The sequence below is a fragment of the Castanea sativa genome, chromosome 3 (genome assembly GCF_040712315.1).
Source record: "Castanea sativa cultivar Marrone di Chiusa Pesio chromosome 3, ASM4071231v1".
In the NCBI taxonomy this organism is placed as follows: Eukaryota; Viridiplantae; Streptophyta; class Magnoliopsida; order Fagales; family Fagaceae; genus Castanea; species Castanea sativa.
In genome coordinates, this window is record NC_134015.1 from 3,597,021 (window position 1) to 3,616,760 (window position 19,740).

Sequence of the window (19,740 nt, forward strand, 5' to 3'; positions counted from 1 at the left end):
TACATTTTATTTTTCATCCAAGATCAATTGCATAAGACATGAACTTTATAAGTTACTATTTATTTTTCAAGTTTTTTCCCACATGAGGAACTCTTTATAGCATTCATGATGCTGTTCGAGTGACTGGGTTGCAGATTTCATTGTGACTTCATGTTGGTGTTACTGTAAAATTGATCATTATTTTTGCTTCTTTTGTATCTTTTGGCTGCTTTTTTTTTTTTGTGCATAAAGTGTTCCTTTTTAAATAATACTTATTATCTATAAAAAAAAAAGAAGTAGAAACTAGTGATGCAAATGAGAATTGGAAATGATACTTATGTGCAGATTGCTTCTAATTTTTATTCTCCAAGTATGAGTGTTGGAAATGAGAATTTTCTCCCGCTGCTCAAACGACTTGACGATTGCATTTTGTAAGTGGATAATATCTAAAGTCGGTGATTTCTTATAATTCTGTGCATCTGGAATTACTCAGTAAAATCCATGAAAGTTTGTTGGCTATTAGCATTTGTAAGTTGCAATGAAGTGAGAACTTATCATAATTGAATCTTAGGTATGTTGAAAGCAATCCGCAGTATGCAGAATCTAGTGACTTGCTCAAGTTCCGACAGCTTCAGGTACACAAGTGACTCTGATGTTAACCTTTCAGTTGGTGAATGAGTGAAAATTAGTAATTTTATCCTCTACTATTTGAGTTAGCTTCTGCGAGTATGGTTTGTTTTGAGTTTTGACTTCAAATAATCTAGAAATTTACTTGTTGACAGTCGCGAGCTCTGGGCATGATCCGTTCTCATGTACTTTCTATGCTCAAAAGTGCTTCTTCTCTGGTGAAGTGAGCATATTCATTTGAAAATGTGTCACACACACACATTTGTAGATAGATAGGCACATGTGAAGACAGCAGAGGGCTCAAACCTCAGTGATGTACTTGTTTGTTCTGTGAGGTCCAAGCAGCAATCCGATCTAGTGGGATCAGCAAAGCAACTGTTTCTGAAGGTGTAGAGGCATCTGTTATACATGTTCGTTTCAAAGCAGCAGTGAATGAGGTATCTGTTTTGTGTTTGGTTTAAAATAAAGATGTTATATGATTACCACTATGGCAGTGACTGGAGTCGGGGCATAAAAAATATATAAATCCTTTAAAACTCTTATTTGGATCTCTCTGATGTGAGAATGGGAAGGTGCTGTAAATTTATTTTTTCTTGTGTAGAGGCAACTAAAGATGGTTAGTTTTTGCAGCTTAAGCCAGTGCTGTAGGAAATTGAAAGCAGATCATCAAGGACCAGTTGGGAGTATATTGGGAGTATCGTCTAAAGCCATGGGATATGGCTGCTGGTGCTTTGGTAGTGTATAATTTTCACTATTGGTTTTGATAGATATGCATGATTTACTTTTACTATAAAATTGGTGAAAATAACAAATATTCCTTTTATTAACCATAACAAATATTCCTTTTATTAACCATAGATTTGAGACCTTAATCATTGCCTGGTTGCCAATAAAACTGAAAAAAAAAAAAAAAAAAAAAAACTTTGATTGAATTTTGACAAGTTCTATATTTTGCATATGTTAAACTAGTTTAAATGAAGTAGTTGTATTACGTTCCAAGAGAGATGGGTTTTTAGCCTCCATTTATTTCCCTCCAATCCACACTAAAAGAATGAAGCATTTGAAACTGATTTTTGCTTCCTTTATTTTTTGGATTGAAGATGAGGCTTTCAAGGGAATGGGATTCTTTGGAAATAACTACAAAGAAGCTTGGCCGTGATTTGGCAAAGGTGAGGTTTTAATATTTTTCTGTGGTTGAATTTTAGTCATCTAGTTGTTCATTTGCTAAGGTTCTTTTTATTTTCTATTCTATTAATCTTGCAACTTTTTCTTCATGGTTGAAGAATACTATAATGAGTTGTATAGTGACATTTTTGGGCTACCTTTTCTCTTTCTATTCTTTCTTTCATAATCGATGACAAAAGTGAGTCAATGGAGTTGGAAAAAAAGTTACTGGAATATAATGGTAGGCTTTGCCTCCATCAAAGGAATATTCGTTTTGGTCTTTCTTTCCCCCCAAATTAAAAAAAAAAAAAAAAAAAAATCTTTAACACACTAACGTTCACCAGATTAACAAAAAAATCATTATTGCCAATCAGATCCTAGGTTTTGGTTCAAGGTTTAGTATGCTGAAACTTCCACAGAATTGATTTCTAAGACAACTGTAATGACCATTTAATAAAAAATTGTATAGAACAGATAGACTTAACTTCATTTAAAATGTCTATCTACTGTGAAATATCATAAACATTTTACATATAGACTAATTTGTTGCCATGAACTTTTAGCTGCTGATTTGTTAAATAAGTTTATAGAAATAACTGCGACACAAAGAACTGCTTATGTTTGTGTTTGATGCTAAGTTTGGCATCTGTTGTAGTTGGCATTTCCTCTATGTTTACCTAGTTTCATTTTATTTTCCAGAAGTTAAATTAAATTTATTGTTTGGGATGTTAATACCAATTTGATATGAATCATATGTGGTTTGATTGTAAGATTATCTGCTTCAAGTGGCCTGGAAAGATATGCCAAATTGAGTCCATCTGATATGGCCTAGTGGCTCCTAGTTGGAGTTTGGACCTGCTTGGTGATGTTCAAAGGCCTTAAAAATGCTTAGTATTGGGCTCTTTGATATCTACTTTTGTTTGACAAAGTAGTTTTTCATTCATTTGGATCCAGGACAATGCACTCACAAAAGAGGACTTGATGTTTGAGGAAAGAAAAGGAACAAAAAAAGAAAAAGAAAAAGAGAAAAGAACCTAGGAATCACCACCAATTAGTGAAAATAGCGAAATAAAATCTAGGAATCACCACCTAGGGTTGTTTGGCATCAACATCAAGCATTGGAGAAGGATAGGAACACTACAATCACCATTGCCACCAAGCATTGAAAGAAAACTTCCAACCCAAACTTCATTAATCCATGATCAACTATCTACAATAGTGAGTCCAGGGGTCTTTTAATAGGCTCATCTAATTATGTCAAATATGGAAAGAAAATAAGCTCATAATGACATTACATCACATATGAGAATAAAAATCTAATAGCAATCAATTCTCTCTAATAACATCCATCATTGTCAATCATGATTTATAAGGCCAAATAAAATCAATCATCATTAATAGGTCCTGTCACAGACAAACTTAAACTCTAAATGGTGTGAATAAGTTAATGTTGAAAAGAAGTAAGAAAATTAATAATTTATTAGGTATTGAAGTTCTAGTGGTCTATATAAGCATGCTAATTGTACTCCAATTGAGACAAGCTTATGATAAATAAATTTTCAGTTGGGAATTTTACAATGACTCGGTGTTAACTCCATCCAACCCTATGAAAGTGTTTGAGTAGAGATTAGGGTGATCATGAGTCCATTGTCAACATGTGCTTGACATACCATCATTGGGTTGAAGATTCTTCAAAATGGACAGGCTGTTCTAGATCAATTCAAACAGGATTTGTCCAACAATTGTTTTATAATTATGTCAAACTTTTAAAGATATCCTTCTAGAGAAGATGCCCCTAGTGGCAACTGAGATCATTTAGATGCTTCATTGGGATTTTCATTTTAAGTCTTCTCCAAAGGTATTATTTCTTTTAAGGAATCAAATTGTTCCAAATTCATCTTTTGCTTAATTACTGAATTTGTTTCATGCCTTTTACTGCAGATAGTTGAAGAAGCTGGTGGCACAGTTACTCGCATGGATGGTGGAAAGTTCTGTGTGTTTGATAGATCTATTTTAGTATCCAATGGTGCACTGCATGAAAAGGTTAGTTATTGCTGCTTCCCCCACCCCACAATCATTTTGCTAATATCAACATCACTTTGTACATTATCTCAGTGCTGACATGGAATATATCTTAGTGATGCAATCCGTACATGGCTTATAAAACGATTTAAAAAGGGAAATCAAAGAGCTAGTTCAAGTTATTAAATCAGTAAGAGCAACCTAACTCAATCCTGAAGTGAAAAGGAGAGAAAAAGCCACAAACATTTGCTAAAAATTTGGCCTAGCAAAGACACAATTACAACCATCAATTAAGATCTAATCTGATGATTTTAAATCTGTCTTACAGTGGTCACATGACTAATTAAAATGTCATATGATTGACTTGTAACCTGGAAACTTAATAATGACAACATAAAACCAAATCCATTGCTGTATCCTTGTTTCAAGAAATTGTATCTTACTTGATTTGATTAACAACTAGGGTTAAATGCAACTTTTGGAGAGAATTGGCCCAGCAACAGAGAAATTGAAGAGCAAAGGAATTGATTTCTCATTGTGGTACAAGCTTGAAAGTTTGCATGCAGATCTTTGAGATGGCCAGATTTCTGTTTACTTGTTGCGGACTCTGCTAAAAAAATTGTTGTAGCTCAAGTGCTTTCTCCTTTCTGTTGTACTCAGAATTTTTATTTTTATATTCTCCCAATTATGTGGTTTCATTTTTTTTTTATTTAGTCAATATCTACTGGCTTACTAGCTCACAGATCATGATACATAAGACTTCTCTTGCTACAGATCAACATATCTACCCCCCCAGACAGACAGACGGACACGGGTTAAGGATTTGTTCTTTCTTAATCAAATATTTCTATTGTAAACAACAATTCAAGTAGTGCCTTATGGTTTTAACAATTAGTTTTTTTGTATGTCACTGTTACCATTTTTCTATCATTAGTTCAAACAGTGTATACTGTACATGATACCTTAATCTCAGACTATTTAATCATTGACAAGTGATTTGAGTTACTAAATAACAAGGAGAAATAACACCACATTAGGGATTCAAATCATTTGTGTCCTTGCAGCATAGCTGGGTTGCTTTCAGTGCTTTTAATGATATTTTCACTCATCAATTTTCCTAGATTTTATCAATAAAACTATTAAAAGAGAAATAAAAAGGAGTTCAATTTCCCTGATCTTGATATAGAGCCATGGATCTGCAAGCATTCCGCAAAAACTTTTTGTTGAATTTTCACACCCTTTTGGACAAGTCATTTTTTAATAAAATCATGAGGAGTGAGGACTGAATGGGGCAATTTATTTTTGTGAGGTTGACATGTGGATTCAGTTAGGGCTTGACAGGAAACCACCCTAAAAAACAAAAAAACAACCCTATAAATCGAGTTCATTAAACTCGATTACTGTGGACTTATAAATCGAGTACTATGGACTCGAGTTCTACATTGAGTACTCGAGTACCGAAAATTCGAGTTTCCAGGCAGAGAGTTGGGACAAACTTGATCCCTATGAAGTTGATTTTTAAGTTTTTCTTTTTTTTTTTTTGCTTCCTTTTTTTTTTTTTTTTCCCTTTTTTTGCTTGCTTTTTTTTTCGTTTTTTTCTTACTTTTTTTTTGTCCTTTCTTTTGCTTACTTTTTTTTCCTTACCCTTTTTTTTTCCTTTTTTTTTCTTACTTTTTTTTTTCCTTTTTTTTGCTTACTTTTTTTTTTTCCTAGTTTTTTTTCTAACTTTTTTTTCCTTTTTTTTTCTTACTTTGTTTCAATATTTTTTCTTCCTTTCTTTTGCTTACTTTTTTTTTCTTACTTTTTTTTCTTACTTTTTTTTTCTTTTCTTTTGCTTACTTTTTTTTCTTACCTTTTTTTTCCTTTTTTTTTTCTTCCTTTATTTTTCATACTTTCTTTTCCTTTTTTTTTTCCCTGTAGTGCAGAAACCCGATATTTTGCTCTCTCTATTCAGTATGTCAACTGAAGTATAAGCAAAACTTTTAGAAAACCACCTTATTGGTTATTTTCCTTCCTCACAAGTAATGCCACCATCAACTTAACAAGACTAAAAACTATAAAAAGTAAGTGAACAATGTCATGCAGAGTAAAAATAAGATAAGACTTGACGAAAATAAGGTGGTAAAAGAATCCAAAGCTATACAGATGAGGAAGAAAATGGGTACATTGGATACAGAATTCTTCGATTACAAGTGCATTCAGTGATAAAAGAAAATAATAATTGTGCTGATACAACCCAGTAGTAAGTTCGAATACATAATAAAGAGAACCACAATTTACATCTACAATGCCATTCCAAAATCGAGTATCTGCATACCTGAGAAAAATTGAAATATTGTCGTTAGATACCAACAACCAAAACAACGGTACTAATCTACGTAACTTGGATAATTGATACAATCATGAAATTTTATATAAAAGCATCACTTACCTAGGTTGGGTTAGTATTGCTTGTCGAAGCCCCACGGGAAAGTGGACATCTTCTACGGTTATGCCCATGTTGATGACACAGTCCACAGCTCTGCTTTTGTTGAATCTCCCTCAAGTTAGAATCTGGCCTTCGGCTTCCTGGTTTTCGCCAAACCCCATTCATCTCATTCCGTATCCTAGACTTCACAGGTCGACCTTTGGCCCGCAACAGGTCTGGGTCAGGCACCCACTTTGGACCTTCCACATCCCTCCACAATGACTCTGACTTTGGCACCACAAATTGGTGTGAGTAGGTGCGAATGGCATTCTCCAAACTATAACATGGGTCAATATATGCACTTGCATCTTGCCCCAAGTACTGAAGAACTGTAATCGCATGTGAACAAGGGATCTTTTGATTTTGCCACTTTCCACAACCACATGTTCTGGCCAATATGTTTATTTCATGACCATGTTGTCCCCCTCCAGAGCTATGGATGTTGTACGCAGTCGTTACTTGATATACACCATGGACATTATTAAACGGCCTTACTTGGTGTGTTTTAGATTTTTTTAGATTTGCATCAAAGATTTCTAAGGCATATTTACTCCACACCTTGCCCTCTAAGAGATCATGAGTAATTTTTTTGTGTCGATCATGGAAATACGCGACAAGTTTGCTCCAAGTGAATTCAACTAGTGCAGCAATGGGCAGGGCACGGGCACCTTTAAGTACTCCATTGAAGCACTCCGAGACATTGGTTGTCATAACCCCATAACGGTATCCACCATCACGTAGCTGGGTCCATTTCTCTATATCCTCTTTCATTAGATATGTGTGTGGCATGATGGATGGGTCAGGTTCACTTACCCGTTGTTCAGTGGCTGATTTCTTCCTAAGGGCCTCGATCTCGGCTTCCTTGATAGGTTGCATGTACAACTCAAATTTAGCTTCCTGAGTAGCATACCCCGCTTTCAAGGCTAATAACTTTAAAGTGGCGTCCTGAAAATGCGTGTTGAAGTTGCTAGCAACATGTCGAAGGCAATATCTGTGGTATACTCATACTCGTCCATGATCATCTCTAGGCCAGTTTGCAATTGCGTTTCGAATACCCTTATGTCGGTCAGAAATTATGCATATGTCCTTATTTACTATCACATCCCCCAGTGCAAACCTGACGCATTCTAAAAACCACCTCCAACTAGGCCCTGACTCTTTGTCCACAACAGCAAATGCGAGAGGCAAAACCTTATTGTTGGCATCGGTGGCCATTGCAATCATCAACACCCCTCGATATTTACCATACAAATGGGTCCCATCAATACTGATTACTAGCTTACAATGTCTAAATCCTTCAATGCAAGGAGCGAAAGCCCAAAATACATATCGCAATATTGTAACACCTTCCTCCCTCGGTTCAGTGAGATACCAGTACCGGGTGCCAGCTTCTTGATCCAAGTATGCCAACAACAACTTTTTCTGCCTTTTGTAAGACTCTTCCCAATCACCGAATATCTTTGCAATAGCCCTTTGTTTCGCATCCCATATCTTATAGTAAGAAAGCTTATGTTCATAATACTTCCCTTTGATGTAATCTCTAAGGTGTTGAATTGTTGCCGTGTGATTTTCTTGCAACGTTGGAACAAATTCTGCAGCAAGAAAATTACAATCCATCATTCTACCATCAAGAGCCATGCCAAGGGTCATACAACTGTGAGGACCCCCATAAGATGTGACCATCCATGTTCCTTGTTTAGGCTTCATGACTGCTCCAACGTACCACTTGCATGACCCATCCATGCATTTCACATACAGTCTACTTTTGGTCGACCTACTAGTCAGAAAGTTTTTGTTATGCTTTGCGGCATAAATTGTTAATGTACGTTTCACCGCTTCTTTATTCGCAAAAATCAACCCCGTACAAAAATTCATGTCTGCATTCCAAGAAGAAGCAAATGCTTGCTCACCAACTTCAGGATCAACCATATTTTCCTAAGTATTTTCATAAAATGATAAGGCGGGAGGTTCATAAACGGGGGTTGCATTTGTAACATGCTGAACTCTAACAGTAGGGTTTGCATCATCTTCATCACATTCATCCATATTATCAACATTAGGATTGAGAGTAATTTCATGGTCATCAACACCCCTATCAAAGTCACCTCGCTCAATCCTCTCTTCGTACTCGTCTCTATCGTCAAGATCTTCCCCAACACAGTGTTTGTCTTCATCTTCAACTACTGGAATTGTAAAGGATTCACCTCGATGTGTACAAAATTGATCTTCATATCTATTGTCAGGTTCGCTCTCAACTGTTCTTGGTGTCTCTTGAAAAGGGGGTGTATAGCCTCCCAACGTGGTGCATTGATCATCTAGGACTGCAAACTGTAGAGATGTAGTTGTTTGTATAATATCCTCTGCGCCGACTTCTGCACGCGGCTCCAAAGTGACGTACAACTCAAAATTTGCTACTTGTTCCCATTGACGCATCTTGTGAAACATGAACTTCACATGTTTGTCTTCTGTTATTGCCATATATCTGTAATTAATGCATTGATTGAGGACTTCATGTGGAGAACGGAAAGTAATATGTATGTCATGCAAAGCAGGGTTCAGTTCCAGCTCTTCCATAATTTTTATCTTCAAATCACTCAAGGTCTTTAACTTATGGCGTATCATCATATAACAGCATTGGATACCCGGACCTTGAAATGGAAATCCGTCATAAGGGTTGGCATTGCTAAGGGATCCACCGTAGTATATATTTATATAGATCATTATCAACCTATAGATCATCAAGTGCAATTGTGTTAGTGACAAATTTATAACTCTCAATCAACATCAATCACAAAACTTTGGGTATGACATGCCAACAATACTAACCTCAACCAAATTTGCATATACTCACATCCAAATCATTCTAGAGGTGTGACTTTCAAAACCCATTCAAATAAGATATGATGAACAAAAATATTATAGCAACTAGTTACCCATTGAAATCTTTGTTACAAATTTGAAACAACTATATCTTGAAATAATTTATACTAAAAAGACTGTAATGGGTGTCTTAGGTATCAAACTCATAATCCATTTCATACCAATGACAAAAACCTAAAAGTACTAAATATTCCTAACAATTTATCACAATATTTAGTACTAAATATTCCCAATATTAATTTTTTTTTAAAAACCTAGCATATTATTAATCACAATATTTACACTAACAAAAAAAATATTCTCAATATGTTGTAATAACATAATTAATCACAATATTTGGTACTAAATATTTCCCCAATACTAAATATTCCCAATAATTAATCACAATATTAATTTTTTAAAAAAACCTAGAAAATAATTTAATCACAATATTTACACTAACAAAAAATAAGCAAATATTCCCAATATGTTGTAATAACATAATTAATCACAATATTTGGTACTAAAAATTCCCAATAATTAATCACAATATTAATTTTCTAAAAAAAACTTAGCAAATAATTTAATCACAATATTTACACTAACAAAAAAAAAATATTTCCAAATATGTTGTAATAACATTAATCACAATATTTAGTACTAAGTATTTCCAATAATTAATCATAATAATAATTAAAAAAAAACTAACAAATAATCACAATATACTAACAAATAAATTAATCACAATATTTACACTAACAAACAAAAAAACAAAAATTTTCCTAATATGTTCTAATTGTTTCTTAAAAAAATAACCTAGCAAATAACCACTATATTTAACTAACAAAAAAAATTATCAATATTGTAAAAACATTACCTGAGAGTTGATGAAAGTTGAGTGTGATTGTTGTGTGAGTGATGAGAGGCAAGTTGTGTAAGTGATGAGGTAAGTTGTGTGAGTGATGCTGCTGTGAGAGCAGAAGAGAAAATGTGAGAGCATAAGAGAGGGTGTGAGCCGGGTAAGGGGGGAAAAAGGTCCCAGTTGGGACCCACATGACACGTAGATGGGCTGGGGACCATTCACAGAAATTGAGTTCAGTAGACTCGATTTTTAAAAGCAAATAAATCGAGTCTCCTTTACTCGAGTTATGTCCACGTGCCCGAAAACCGGTAGGGACCAAAAATCGAGTCCAGTAGACTCGATTTACTTTAAAGTGATCACGTGCGCTCGTGACCTTCACATGGTAAGATGTGGAAATTGGAAATCGAGTACAAAGGACTTGATTTTTATGACCAAAAATCGAGTTCATTGAACTCGATTTTTGTGCCTACGTGGACTCCTTGTCCAGCTCAGCCCGTGCCGCGATGGAGAAATCGAGTACAATGTACTTGATTTATAAGCCGAAAATCGAGTCCAATGAACTCGATTTGTTAGAAACCAAATTTGTTTCAAACCTTTGCTTACTAATGATATAGTTTGGATTTTTTAGTTATTTATGAAAAAACGTCTAGAAAAAGTAGTTTCCAAATTTAAATCTTCTAAATATTCTACATTAAAATTCATATTAAACTTTAGAAAATCTATTTTAAATCCATTTTACTTTATTTTGGAACATCTAAATGTTGGAAAATATAGTTTTGCATTCCATACAAAAAAACAGTGGAAGCAATATAAGGATCTACTTCATTAATGAGAGATAACATACAATTTTGAATTCTAGAACAAAAAGTAAAAAGTGTACCTTGATGTAGTGAAAATTAAGAAGAAAAAGTAGATAGTATATACAGAGAAGACCTTCAATCTTCATCCCAATTCCACATGGTGCCCAAGATGTGTGGTCTCAATTAGTTCTTATGTACATTGATTTTCTTTTTGGAAAAATATGTTCAGGAGATGTTCCAGAGAAAGTATTTTCTCTTCTTTTAATTATATGTACATTTTAACTAGTTGTGCAGTTATTTTATTTATAATACTTATTAAATTAATAGCTGATTATCTAATTAGGTAATCCTTTTGGCCTGCCCAATTGTATTTTAGTGTGTGGCTTGGAATGGGACCAAAAAGACAAATAAGGTTCTACCTCTAATGGGCTTTGGGCTTCCATTAATTCTTGTTAAACCCAAAGTTACTATTAATTATATAACAAGTTCCATTGTAGACACCGCATTTTGTACCCCTTACAACTTAAGCCCCTGTTCTCCAATGATGTTAGAATTTTAAAGCCCAACGTTGGTTTAGGGTCCAATCAAATGAAAATTAAATTGTTGTATGTGGATTTCTAACAAAGGAAAGCCCCCCTTATACTTATGCCATTTGATTCATTAAAGTTTCGCACTGCTCACCATTCCCCAAGGCCAAGGACGGGGTCAAACCATCATTCCAGGATTTGTAGTCCAATACATTTCCATTATGTTACCTAGCCAAAGCCCCCACCTCATGTGCCAAAGTCAAACGGTTGCTCTTCCTTCCCTACTCCCTCTTTTTCTACATATGTGGTGGCGGGTGGAGCACTCTTTATGACTAGTGGCGGGTTATCAGAGAAGAGGGGACAGCTTCTTTCTCCCTTGCCTTGCTCCATTTTACTTTTCATATTGAAAGTAGCAAGCCACTCCACTATTGGTAAAAAGGCAAAATGTTGCTTATTTTTTGAGGAAAATATAACTTTTTCTTTAGGAAATAAATTATTTTTTGAAAAGAAAAGCCATGAAAACTCTAGGGCATGCGTACGTATACACGCATATGTATACACATGCTCAAGCTCTGTGTATGCATGCTCAAACTCTGTGTACACATGCTTCATACATGCGTACGCATACACGTGCATGCGTGTACATGTTAGGGTTCTAGAAACTATGTAAGACAAGTTTTTTACATTTAAAATTTCGTTTGGAACAATCCTACATCGTCTGGGAGCCGCCCCAAACCCTTATTTTTCGACTATATAAAGCCATAAAATGTACTTTTTCAATGAGGATGAATTCTAGTGGTAAAACACATAAGATTCACTGGAAAATAGTGAATCAAAGGAGTTTTTCACAAAATATCCTCAAGTTAAGTTTTATTTGATTGAGACCTTTTCTAGTCTTGATCTTCGAATTCTAAAGTTTACTAACTCATTTTGAATTGGTTGTGAATAGATTGACTGAGGGGAACGGTCAAAATCAAAACTCTAAAGAGTTCTAGTGTTGAGGTAAAGTTTCTAACTTTGGCTCTTTGCTTTTCCCTGTTTCTCTTTGTTTTTGTTGTTTAAATATGTGTTTAAAAGTGTTTATAATGTTTGTTTATTTTAGTTGTAAATAATATCTTTGTTTAAATTAAGTTAGGTTGTCAAATTTTTTGTTTTCTGAGTTTTTCTATTCTAAGTTTCTAAGTTAGGGTTTCATGTGTTTATGCATGCTCATGTGTACACATACTTGTAGTATGCATACACATATAGTTGGGATGTGCACGCATACCTTATGTATGCACATGCATAATCTTGCCCAGAAACCATAATTCACTCCTATTTGCCTTTCCTTTGTTTTATTTGCATGTTTTAGTCTTTATTTAACCTAGTTTATGTATCTTTATGTCTTTGCCACTCTGTTTTATCTTGTTTTGTTTTGTTTTTTTTAATCTTTTTGATTGTTTATTAGGGTTTTAGATTGCTTGAATATCATGAACATGCATTTGAATATGATCATGCATTGATGCATAGGTGTTGTGATGCACTGAGATAAGTCATGCATAAGAGTATGAACATGCATTTGATTTGGGTAATGGATGTGATATGGTTAAACATGATATGTCTGTTTGAATCCCCTGATCTTGAGGTTTAAATGCTCCTGATCTACCTTGTGAAGTTTCTACCATTGGAGATATATGCTTATATGCCATGATAGATGAATGCTAGGTTTGAGGATGATTATGCCATGTTAATTTCTTTAGATGCATACTAGAGTGTGTGTGAGTTAGAATAACATGTTAAATATGTCTTTAATGAGATTAATACTTGAAACACAGTGAGTGGAAGATGACCCACAAGTCGGGTGGGGTTGAGTGCCTAACACCTTTCCATCCTCATACCTAAAATCTGGACACGTGCTCTCACAAAGATCAATCCTTCCACAAAAGGGTGTTATATTTATGGTTTCTAGACCTAAACTTGGTGGCAACTCCATTTAGACCCTCTGCCATAGTCCACCCTAGGCCAAGGTGTACTTTCCACAAAAGGAGAGGATGACCCATGTCACGAGCGATTGTGCCTACAATTGCTATGGAAATATAATTGCACTCTAAGTTTTATTAATAATTTATATCCTAAGACTATAATAAAATATCATTTGACCCCTCCATTTAACATCCATATTGAATAAAGTTATAATAAATTATCACTTTGTAAATCACTATTTTATTCCTTGAATCATTGGTTTAATCTTTTAGTTATTCATATATTTATATGAAACCTAATTTTATTAAATATAAACTTTAGTAACTCTTTACTAAAGTGTCCGGGCCTAACTCTTTATTAGAGTGTCCGGGCCTAATCTATTTATTACATTTTTTTTTATCAATTTGAGGCATTAAGGCTCCATTTGGAGGCCAAAAAAAGAAAAAGAAAAAAGAAATAAATTTTCCTTTATATTATAGGATCTATAGTATCGCTATGGGATCGGGATCCTATAAGATCCTAAGATCCATTAGGGATCTCACACAGATTTGACCTTAGTAGAGATCCTTGTGAGATTTAGGACAGCTTAGGGGTGTCAAATCTTAGGATTGACCCTAAGATCTGGATTGGGATACTGATAACCATGCTAATTTCCAGCCAATTCAACTCTGTCACCAAAATTTTATTTGCCTCTTTTATGTATTCAGTCAACACTTTACTCCTTTTCATTTCTTTTTTTAAATATGATAGAATTTCAACCAATTTTTAAATATAATATAATTTCAACTTATGAAGTCTCCATTAAGATGATTGTTTTTTTTAAACATTAGACCAATACACCAAATGGTTTTGATGTATGGAGTCAATACCTGGTTCACATCATATTCATTTAACTTGATCACTATTTTACTTGAAACTATATAGTGGAAACAAATATTATCTCAACTCAGTTTACCTAGAGATTAATTAACCCAAGAATTAATCACCATGTACGACAACAAGGATTAAGGAAATGGTCCAATATATTGGGCCATGAAGATTCTTTATATAGAGGAAAAAGAAGTGAACATGTAGGAAGATTGGAAAACACACACATATTTAATTATTTGTTTAATAATTTTGTTAACAAATGCCCTAAGGTTAGTGGTTAAGATACAACCTTAGTAGTTAAGATATATTTAATACTTTATTAAATAATGTTTTTATATATTTTTCAAAAAAAAAAAGGTTAAACTATACACACACAAACTTTTATATATACATACATATATATATATATATATATATATATACATATATATATATATATATATATATATATATTGTTAGTTTTTTTAGACTCCTATAAACCAGATTGTTTAACCTAATTAATTAACCAAGTTGTTACTTAGTTTTATTATTCAGATCTAGGTTAGACACAAATAATCATATCACTAAGTGCGGAAAAGTAAAGAAAACGGCGATATGATGACCCAAGAAAATAAATGAAACCAACAGTTTCAAGGTAAAAAACCTAGGGAGGATTTAACCTAAACTATCCTCAAGGCTACAAATTCACTATGATAGAATGAAATTTCACAATAGATTTTTCCCTAAATATAAATCTATCTCTTGTAGTACTTACTCACATGACCACACGCAGCTCCGAATTCACGGACTCTTCTATCTGAATTTGTCGCACACAAACACCCCCATTTGTGACTCTGAGATCTCACTCAAAACTTTAAATCATCAGTAGTAGTTGATCTTGTATGTAGCAACTTTTTCCGCCAGCTTTTGTATATGGATCTTCTTTCCGATAGATGCTTGTTGAATTAGAAGGCTACAGAAACCTCACAAATCACATAGGAGTAACTCAGAAGACTTCCAATAACTTCTGAAACATATTTAGGGTTTTCCTTTTATACTAGGTAGTGTCGGACACAAACCCTAAACATTTTCGGGGGCTTTGGGCCTGAATAAAAGTTTGCAGAGCACGATCTTCGATCGGTCGAGCCTTGCAAGTTTTGAATTCATTTTTATGTAGCTTGATTGTTCTTGAATCTTGACTTGAACCGTTATGAGCAATGTCTAAGACTTAAAGTAGACATGTTTTTGTTCTCGGTTTTCCAACTTACATAAAATTAGAACCTAAACATTTATTTCTAAATATTTAGTACCCAACAATCTCCCCATTTGGCAATCCGTGACAAAACATACATAAACATAATTTCTCAATTCAAGAACTAACTCAATACAAGTTATTGCTCTAGTATGATTCAGTCAAAATCCACTATCTATAAGTTGTAATAATAGGTAGCAGCATGATGAAATAATTAACTTGTAAATTCTTGAAACACTGAAAACAAACCAATAATGCATGTGTGGAAAATATAGTATAAAACGTAATTTGAACTTGATTTCACAAAGAAAATTAAAAACAAGATATACAAGAGAATAGTCATAGTATCAATAAGAATAATCATAGTTTGTAAAACAAGTACATAACCAAAAAATATGCATAACATAATAATCAAAAACAAAAAATAGAAAACAGAGACAACTCCCCCTAAATACAAAATTACCTCTCCCCCTAAGTACAAGAGCTTGCACATCTACTCCTTCTTTTTGTTACGCATTGCCATCAAGAATTCGAGGGAGGAGGCAGAAAAGATCTCTTATACTCAGCAAAATCCGCTCTCAAGGCTGCCACATATGATATAAGGTCATCTAATAACTGTCCATAAGCTGCCTGAGTCATCATGAGTGTCTCCATCATGTCAAGGAGAGAAGGAGAGGATGTAGGACCAACATCATCAGCATCCAAATTAGAGTCATCCTCATCATCATCATCTAGAACAAAAGTTGTGGGGTCAATAGGTACATCCTTGGCAGGAGGATCAGTAGAAACATCCTCAGCTGTAGACTTTACTCTCGGTCTTTTTGTTGTACCGGCACTTGGTTCAATAGTCTTCTTTTGTGCACTACGCTGTTTGAGAAAGGTAGCTCCTATAGGTGCAATGAGATGGACCAACTCTAGGGAAGGAAAACATTGTAACTCTAAGTAGTCTAAGATCTTGTGGATAAAGACTGGAAATAATAGACCTTGTTTCCAAGATTTGTTCCTATGTACCTCAACAATGGTTTGAATAAAGAGAGATGGAAAGCAAATGGAACCATCAGTGATGAGAGCATACAAGAAGATACACCTATCTATAGGAATGGTATACACATGAGAAATAGGAAATATGTGATGGCATGCTATCCTAAACAACAAATAGTTAACCTCAGTTGACTCACAAGAATTGAGTCTAAGCTTAGATCCCCAAGTGACAAGTCTTCCATAGGGAAGAGACATGACATCATCCAAGGAAGGAGACTCAATGTATGGGTAAGTAAGTCTCTGAACAAGAGGCATTGAAGGAGCTTCAAATACTATCTTTTTAGTAATATGAAATTCTTCACCTCAAATCCAAGTAGTCAAGTAGTGACCACTGGATGAAGTAGAATGGGTAGAGAGATTCAAGTAGAATTAGGTTGGAGCACAAGATCAAAACACAAAGATAACTAGCTCCTAGACTCTAGATTGTGTTTTATAGAATAGTCCAACTCATCTAGGTTAATCTACCTATCACCCCAAATAGACCTATACTTAACCATTGTCTCAAACTTTTGAGCATTTTGGAGAGTACTAAACCTAATTTGATCAAAATCCTCATCAAAGGCAGAAGTGGACCCTGCAACTCTTTTGGCTTTTGTTTTGATATTTTTAGATTTCTTAGGGGCCATTTCTAAGATCTAAAGAGAGAGGAAAACAAAACAGAAACACAAAACCAAGGGTACACTACATTAGAGAGAGAAAGAGAGAAACAAGATATGTATGCAATCTTTAAAATCTACATGATGCATGAAGCATAGACTCAAATGATGCATGAGATAATACATTGACGTGTTCAAATTCTCACAATTTTGAAAAATTAACCCAAAAAATCAAGTTTTATATAAAGACCCCAATTTATGAAGAGCATAAACCCTAATTTTTCAAAAACACACAAATTGACAAATTTATTATCACAACAAGTTTAAAAAATCTTATAATCAAACAATTAATCAATATAAATGGTCAATTTTACTCAATTTAACCCAATTGAACAAAATCCCCAAATTTCTCATAAACACATGAACCCTAATTTCAAAAAAATTCACAATCCATGAAATTGTTCAAATTAAAGCAGAGGAATCATGTATCTATCACGCATAGACAAAAACCCAATGATCATTTTAAAACAAAACACTTAAAAACATCTAAAACCCGAAAATTTCCTAAGTGTGAAAAGTTCAGAAATTTGAATGATTTATGCATGAAATGTATGCAATTTGATAATAAAAAAAAAATAAAAAAAGAAAGAAAGAGTAAAAGAGTCATGCCTAATACGTAGAAGAAAACCATTGATGCTTTGACTCGAAAAAGAAAAAGAAAATTCTAAGAAGGTATTGAGTGGAATCAAAGAAAATAAGAGAATAGGACAAAAGCTGATCTATCAAACCCTTAAGAATTCGAAATTTTTGAATTCGATCAGTTTAGAGGAATCGAACAGCGATCGAAGGAGGGTTTTAAAATTTTTGACTAATCAAAGACCAATCGAGAGAGACAAAGACTTTTGGCCTAAAAATTGGACATTTTTTATCTTTCAAGGATCTGCTTTGGTCGATCGAACTAGCGAAAAATTTTGAGATTTCAAAAACCTAGAAATTTTGCTAAAAAACAACTAAAACCAATTTTTTTGGCATGTAATGCACATGAACACTTCCAAAAGTTTTCAAAAGCATTTTTCTCTCAAATTTTCAAAATTTTCCACACAAAAGAGACAAAAATCAATTGATTTAAACATCACTTTATGAGTGATCAGAGATGGCCAGATTACTCAACACAGTCATATGTAGAATTTATCAATGATTTACAAGTAGTGTGAGCAACTAATACGCGTAAAAAGTGTAGAAAATGTGATATGTAGATAGTAATTGAACAAACTTTCTAGATTATTAGTCACATTGGTTTGAAAGTGACTATCACCTAAAAAGTTATATCATATAATTCTCACATCTCCTAGAAAGCATGCTTGCAATCATTTAAAAGCATTTTGATTCTTTTTGCCTTTTTCTTTTTCTTTTGATTCCTTTTTTTTTTTTTTTCTTTTGAGAATAGTCAAAGAAATCATGCATGGGCATATAGGAGATAGAAAAAAATACCCTTGTTACACATTTATTTTTAAATAACACCTCATTTTATCTTGCTGTGCAAGTGTTACACCTTACCAAGCACAACTTTTATAATTTGCACATAGGTGTTAATGATTGGTTAGTAACAGTGGTGTTATTTATGCTTTTCTCCTAAAATTTTTTAGTCCTTACAATCAAAACATGTGACATCAAAATCTAGATTGTTTGTTCAAAGACTAACAAATAGCACAAACTAGCAAAGTGCAAAAAATAGCTCATCAAAGCTAAGTAAGGTACATATACATGAAATGTAAATTTCATTGGCCAACCTTAATTACACATATGATGGTGTGCAATACAATTTTGTTTTTAATTTTTTAATTTTCTATTTTTTTAAATTTTTTTAAAAAACACTTAAAGACATCCTAAACAACCCTCGAATGAAATGCATAAATGAAACGTAGAAAATAAAATCCTAAAAAAAAAAATTTCCAAAGGATCGAGAGATAACCACAAGGACCGTGTCAAACAGACTCATCCACACTGAGGTTGGAGTTTCTAGACACATGAGATTGTTAATCTACTCCAAAATTGGCATAGAGGCTGAAAGCCTTTACCAATTCATGAATATGTGTCATGGGATCTTGTGCTTTTGGCACATGCACTTTTGGTTTAGTCGCTTGCTTGCTAGCTTGCAACTAGAAGTAGTTTGGGTGAGTATGCTTAGCTCCACCATAGAAGTGACAAAACCATTGAGGCTTATGCTATTTCTTACCTACAGGATGAGTTGGTTTCTTGGTTTTGGTGTCACTTAGATCTATCCTAATTTTCCTAGTAACTAGGACCTCTTCCTTAGGAACCCTAACTCCTGGTTTAGGCATAGATCTAGGAGGAAACTTGGTAAGAGTCACGACAGAAGACAACCCACTCTCAACATAACCTAACCTAAACTTTTTAGATGTAGATTTTTGAATACTCAGCATGTTATCAAGTTTAGAACTAGAAGTCCGACCAATTTGTTCTCTAGCAACAATTAATTCAGATTCTAAACTTTAACTTACTTAATCAAGGACATGTTCTCAATCTTAAAGGTAGTTATGAGTTCATTAGCATCAAAAAATTTGACCAAAGATTTTTCTTTTCATGTTCAAGAGTGTCTATCTTTTTCAAACCTAGGTCCACATTCATAGCATCTTTTGCTACAATTGTATATAGCTTGTTGTAAGTCTCTTGCAAGTCAGCATCTTTAGAGAATTCCCCATTAGAAGAGTT

General features: G+C 33.9%; 2 long non-coding RNA genes across 3 annotated transcripts; both read left to right on the forward strand.

Annotated features, from left to right (window-relative positions):
* Positions 1-324: 324 nt before the first annotated feature.
* On the forward strand, positions 325-1,030 carry LOC142627654 (uncharacterized). The gene is made up of 3 exons (XR_012842906.1): positions 325-410; positions 551-614; positions 762-1,030. It is a non-coding gene; the product is annotated as an uncharacterized LOC142627654 (long non-coding RNA).
* A 222-nt stretch (positions 1,031-1,252) lies between these two features.
* On the forward strand, positions 1,253-4,500 carry LOC142627404 (uncharacterized). 2 transcript variants are annotated; one of them, XR_012842837.1, is made up of 4 exons: positions 1,253-1,340; positions 1,707-1,775; positions 3,712-3,813; positions 4,256-4,500. It is a non-coding gene; the product is annotated as an uncharacterized LOC142627404 (long non-coding RNA). The 2 variants fall into 2 exon arrangements; XR_012842836.1 differs by lacking the exon at positions 1,707-1,775 and having other exon boundaries at positions 1,287-1,340.
* Positions 4,501-19,740: the final 15,240 nt, after the last annotated feature.